Here is a 6825-nt window from a genome sequence, read left to right on the forward strand (position 1 = left end):
GCACTTGATTCACCTTCTGTTATGAGTAAGCTTGCGACACCTAAACCTGCTTCTGTTATTCGTTCTGATATGTCGCATGTTATTGATGATGCCACTTCTGCTATGCATGATGCTTATGATGAAACTACTTCTATGCTTGATACTACTGTGCCACTTAGTGAATTTCTTAATGAACAACTTGCTAGGGCTAGAGAGAATGGAAATATTGAATCTGATAATACTGATGAAGTTGATGATGAAGACTTACCTGTTATTCCTGAGGGTTATGTTTTTGATAAATAAGCTTCTTTAGCTATTTTAGCTTGCAAAGATAGATACGAACTCAAGAGGTTATTAGCTAAATGGAATCAGCAATCTCTAAATGCTAGAATGAAACCTGACCCTGCTTTTGCTACTTCACCTATTTGTGTTACCGAAAAGGATTATGAATTCTCTGTTGATCCTGATATAATTACTTTGGTTGAATCTGATCCTTTTCATGGCTATGAATCTGAATCTATTGTGGCACATCTTACTAAATTAAATGATATAGCTACCCTGTTCACTAATGATGAGAGAACTCGTTACTTTTATATCCTTAAAATATTTCCGTCCTCATTAAAGGGTGATGCTAAGATATGGTTTAATTCTCTTGATCCTGGTTGTGTGCGTAGTCCCCAGGATATGATTTATTACTTCTCTGCTAAATATTTCCCTGCTCATAAGAAACAAGCTGCTTTAAGGGATATATATAATTTTGTGCAAATTGAAGAAGAGAGTCTCCCACAAGCTTGGGGAGGCTTCTCAAGTTACTTAATGCTTTGCCTGATCATCCTCTTAAGAAAAATGAAATACTTGATATCTTTTATAATGGACTAACCGATGCTTCCAGAGATTACCTGGATAGTTGTGTTGGTTCTGTTTTCAAGGAAAGAACACCGGATGAAGCTGAAATTTTATTGAATAATATGCTGACAAATGAAAATAATTGGACACCTCCTGAGCCAGTTCCTGAGCCTATTCCTAAACCAACTCCGAAGAAGAGAGGTATTCTATTTCTCAGTCCTGAAGATATGCAAGAGGCAAAGAAATCTATGAAAGAAAAAGGTATTAAAGCTGAAGATATTAAGAATTTACCTCCTATTGAAGAAATACATGGTCTTAATTTACCGCCCGTCGAAGAAACATATGATCTTAATCCATTACCTATTGAAGAAACTCATGGTCTTGATAACCCGGCACGGGTAGTGAAGGTAAATTCTCTCTATAGATATGATAAAGCTGAAATCCCATTTACTAAGTTTGCTAGCCCATGCTTAGATGAGTTTGATAAATTTATGGCTAAGCAAGAAGATTTTAATCCCTATTTTGGTAGACAATTGAAATAAAATTCAAATATGCTTGAACACTTGGGTGATTATATGGCTAATGTCAAAGGTGAACTTAAACTTATTAGTAAACATGCTTCTATGGTTACACTCAAGTAGAACAAGTACTTAAAGCTCAAAATGATTTGCTCAATGAATTGAATAGTAAGAATAATGATAATGCTGTTAGAGTTATGACTAGAGGTGGTAAAATGACTCAGGAACCTTTATATCCGGAAGGCCACCCTAAGAGAATTGAGCAAGATTCTCAGAGAAATAATGTAGAAGCACCTAGTCCTTCTAAAAGGAAGAAAAATAAAAATGATAGGACTTTGCATGCTTCTAGTAAACCTATCACTAAAACACCTGAGAATCCAAATGATAATTCTATTTCTGATGCTAAAACACAATCTGGTAATGAACCTGAAACTAGTGATAATGTTAATGATAATGTTCATGATAATGCTCAACCTAGTAATGATAATGATATAGAAATTGAACCTGCTGTTGATCTTGATAACCCACAATCAAAGAATCAACGTTATGATAAGAAAGACTTTGTTGCTAGGAAACATGGTAAAGAAAGAGAACCATGGGTTCAGAAACCCATGCCTTTTCATCCCAAACCATCCAAGAAAAAGGATGATGAGGATTTTGAGCGCTTTGCTGAAATGATTAGACCTATCTTTTTGCGTATGCGATTAACTAATATGCTCAAAATGAATCCTTATGCTAAGTATATGAAATATATTGTTACTAATAAAAGAAAGATACCGGAAGCTGAAATTTCCACCATGCTTGCTAATTATACTTTTGAGGGTGGAATACCAAAGAAACTTGGAGATCCAGGAGTACCCACTATACCATGCTCCATTAAAAGAAACTAAGTTAAAACTGCTTTATGTGATCTTGGAGCCGGTGTTAGTGTTATGCCCCTCTCTTTATATCATAGACTTGATTTGAATAAGTTGACACCTGCTGAAATATCTTTGCAAATGGCCGATAAATCAACTGCTATACCTGTCGGTATTTGTGAGGATGTGCCTATTGTAGTTGCAAACGTTACTATTTTAACGGACTTTGTTACTCTTGATATTCCCGAGGACGATAGTATGTCTATTATTCTTGGAATACCTTTCTTGAACACTGCAGGGGCTGTTATTGATTGCACTAAAGGCAATGTCACTTTTCATGTTAATGGTAATGAGCATACGATACACTTTCCGAGGAAACAAAACCTGAAGTTCATAGTATCAACTCTATTGGAAAAATTTCATCGATTATATTTGGAGGTTTTGAATTTCCTCTTCCTAATGTCAAGAAGAAATATGATATTCTTATTATTGGGGATGTGCATATCCCCGTTGAGGTAACATAGTGTTATTCGAAATTTCTCCGGTTCCATGTTATTCGAAATGAGTTTGTTAACAAGACCTGATCAACCTTGTTAGTGGATTCTTTTTGATGAGCATGAGATGGATGAAACAAGAAGGCACAACCTTCTGTACCCCACTTTTACTTTCTGTTATTTATATTAAATAAAATAAAAATAAGTATTTTTCTGTTTGTTATCTGATTATCCGTGCAATATAAAAATACCCCGAAAATAAAAGTTCTCCAAATGCCCTGAAATTTAAATATGATTTTTTCTAGAATATTTGAGAATATTTGGCACTAAGAACACAACAGGGGGGTCATCCACCTGGCCACAAGGGTTGAGGGCGCGCCCCCTGCCTCGTGGGCCCATGGTGGCCCTCCTCCACTTATTCTTTCACCCACACACTCCTTCTTCCTCCCACAAACACAAATATCCAGCTCAAGCACGAGTTCTATCTCATTTTGCTGCCATTTTCGATCTCCTTACTCAAAGCACCTCTCACAAAACTGCTTGGGGAGATTGTTCCTTGGTATGTGACCCCTCCATTTGTCCAATTAGTTTTTGTTCTAGTGCTTTATTCATTGCAAATTTGTGTTGCCTAGGTGACCATGTTCTTGAGCTTGCATGTCAAATTTATATGGTTCCAAGTAGTTTTGATGCATGATATAGGCTCTAGGCACTTGTAGGAGTAGTTGCTATCAATATTATTGAGTTTGGTTCACTTTTATTTTGAAGTTACTAAAAAATTTCAGAATTTTTCAGAGGAAGAAATATGCTTAGGAAAATGTTCCAAGGTGGTTCTTCAAGGAAGCAAGGACACAGGCTTGCAATGCGTGATGCTGATGAAGAGCCACCAAGAAACGCTCCAGTGCGTCCTTGTGAATGGCCTTCGGAAAAATTTATGGATCAAGCAGGAATTAAGGAAGAATTTAACGCATATTTGCGTAACACTGATCTTGTGAGCTTCGAGGAAGAGAAGTGCAGCCAGTATCACCATCTCACTAGTTCCTTTGTGAGGAGGTTTGAATTTTCATCTTCACGCAATTCTCCATTTGTCCTGTTTGATCTTTATGAAAATTCTTACACTATGGACTTAGAGGATTTTACCACTGCTTGGAAACTTCCACAATGGGGTAGTATCAGAGATCCTCACAAATCTGAATTTAGAGATTTTCTTGCTAGTATAACTGTGGGGGAATCTATAGAGATATAACACAAGCTACCATAGGGAGCATTCATTTTCCTGCTATACATTATTTTGCTCTCTTCATAGGTAGATGTATAAATGGTAAAGATGAAGCATGTCATATGTGTGTTCCTGACCTCAGTATTCTTAGGAGTGCTGTGTTAGGAGACAAATCTTATAATTTGGGAGCCATTATTGCACATAGGTTGCATCTTAATAGATTTAATGGAGATTTCTTTGGTGGAATTTATGCAACCCGCATTGCTAATTTTCTTGGTATAGCCATATGCGAGGATGATATTGAGTTGCCTCCTGCTTATTTAGATTTTAAAGTTATGGTTCACCACCAGTTTGTCGAGAGGAATGAATCACCTCTTCAGTATCGACTAATCTTTGACAGACGGCGTGCTGTCCGTATTACTCTCCCTACTCCTGCCTTCTTTGATTATCAGGCAAAAAGAAGATATGTTATTACTAGAGAGGAGGCAGATGAGTATGAGAGGAGAGCAGAGGCCGTTCGTCGCCACGCTGCAGCCCAGGAGACGATAGCCGCTGCATCGTAGTACGACCCTAACTATTATTATGGATATCCGCCAGGCCAGCCGCGGCCATAGACCAACTTAGGCCAAAAGCCTAAGCTTGGGGGAGTACATATTTTCTACCGACATTACATTCATGTTCACACACTCATTGCTAGATGTCGGTGCTCATACTTTTTCATTGTATCATCCATGCTAGTTTACTTCCCTTTTTATGCTTTCTTCTTGTGTGTTTAATAAACCTTAAGAAAAACCAAAAAAAATTAGTTGTAGCTTTTAATTAGTTTATTTTCCATGCTTGTAGTAGTAATTAAAAAGAAAACCCAAAAATATTTCATGTTCTTCTTTTTCTTGTTGGGAGCTTTCCCGTGTAAATAGTTTTATATCTTTTCTTTTCTTTGGGGGTCGATAGGAGAAGACCATAATTAAATTGTTGTAGTGGCTCTTATATGCATAATTGTTGATCTGACAAAAGAGCCCATATTTCCTTGTCTTCTCCTGTTTATTGAATGCTTGCAGATTCCAACTTAGTCCAATGCACTCGCACTATTATTATTATTCACATCGTTCGGTCGTGCAAGTGAAAGGCAATTATGACGATATATGATGGATTGATTGAGATGAGAAAAGCTGGTATGAACTCGACCTCTTTTGTTTTTGTAAATATGATTAGTTCATCGTTCCTGATTCAGCATATTATGAATAAACATGTTTGCAATGACAACTAGAGATCATAGTTTCTTGTGCCATGCTTGATCAGCTGGGAGCTTATAATGGTTTACCTTGCGTGCCAACATGCTATTAAAATGGTTATGATGTGGTATGATAGGGTGGTATCCTCCTCTGAATGATTTAAGTGACTTGACTTGGTGCATGTTCACGCATGTAGTTGAAACAAAATCAACATAGCCTTCACGATATTTATGTTCATGGTGGATTATATCCTACTCATGCTTGCATTCGATGTTGATTAATTTTAATGCATGTTCATGACTGTTGTCGCTCTCTAGCTGGTCGCTTCCCAGTCTTTTGCTAGCCTTCACCTGTACTAAGCGGGAATACTGCTTGTGCATCCAATCCCTTAAACCCCAAAGTTATTCCATATGAGTCCACCATACCTTCCTATATACGGTATCTACCTGCCGTTCCAAGTAAATTTGTATGTGCCAAACTCTAAACCTTCAAATAAATATCATGTTTTGTATGCTCGAATAGCTCATGTATCAACTAGGGCTGTCCGTATCTTCCATGTTAGGCGGGTTATTCTCAAGAGGAGTGGACTCCGCTCCTCACTCACGAGAAAGTGGCTGGTCACCGGGATGCCCAGTCCCATGCTTTATGCAAACTAAATCAAAATAATTGCAAACAAAACTCCCCCTGGGACTCTTGTTAGTTGGAGGAACTCGTTGTTTCGAGCAAGCCATGGATTGATGCTTGTTGGTGGAAGGGGGAGTATAAAAACTTTACCATTCTGTTTGGGAACCACCTATAATGTGTGTGGCATGGAAGATATCGCCATCTCTTGGTTGTTATGTTGACAATGAAAGTATACCGCTCAAAATATTATTCAACTCTATTTCAAAACCGAGCTCTGGCACCTCTACAAATCCTTGCTTCCCTCTGCGAAGGGCTTATCTATTTACTTTTATGTTGAGTCATCATCCTCTTATTAAAAAGCACCAGTTGGAGAGCACCGCTGTCATTTGCATTCATTATTGTTAGTTTACATTGGGTATGACTTGACTGGATCTCTTTTACCATGAATTACAATGTCTAGTCAGTCCTTGATCTTTAAAGGTGCTCTGCATTTATGTTTTGCAGTCTCAGAAAGGGCTAGCGAGATACCATCTTGTTATATCATATTATGATTGTTTTGAGAAAGTGTTGTCATCCGAGATTTATTATTATTGCTCGCTAGTTGATTATGCCATTGATATGAGTAAACTTGAGACCTAAGCGTTATTGTGAATGTGGTTAGTTATAATATTTGCTGAAAACTTGAATGCTGGCTTTACATATTTACAACAACAAGAGCAAACAGAGTTTGTAAAAGTTTTTCTTTATCACTTTCAGTTTGTCAACTGAATTGCTTGAGGACAAGCAAAGGTTTAAGCTTGGGGGAGTTGATACGTCTCCGTCGTATCTACTTTTCCAAACACTTTTGCCCTTGTTTTGGACTCTAACTTGCATGATTTGAATGGAACTAACCCGGACTGACGCCGTTTTCAGCAGAATTACCATGGTGTTATTTATGTGCAGAAACAAAAGTTCTCGGAATGACTTGAAACTTCACGGAACAACTTGTCGGAAATAATAAAAAATCCTTGCAAAAGATGAAGGCCAGGGGGCCCACCACCTATCCACGAGAGTGGGGGG

This window comes from Triticum urartu, chromosome 3A (assembly GCF_056163025.1).
Source record: "Triticum urartu cultivar PI428250 chromosome 3A, HENAU_Tu73, whole genome shotgun sequence".
Lineage (NCBI taxonomy): Eukaryota > Viridiplantae > Streptophyta > Magnoliopsida > Poales > Poaceae > Triticum > Triticum urartu.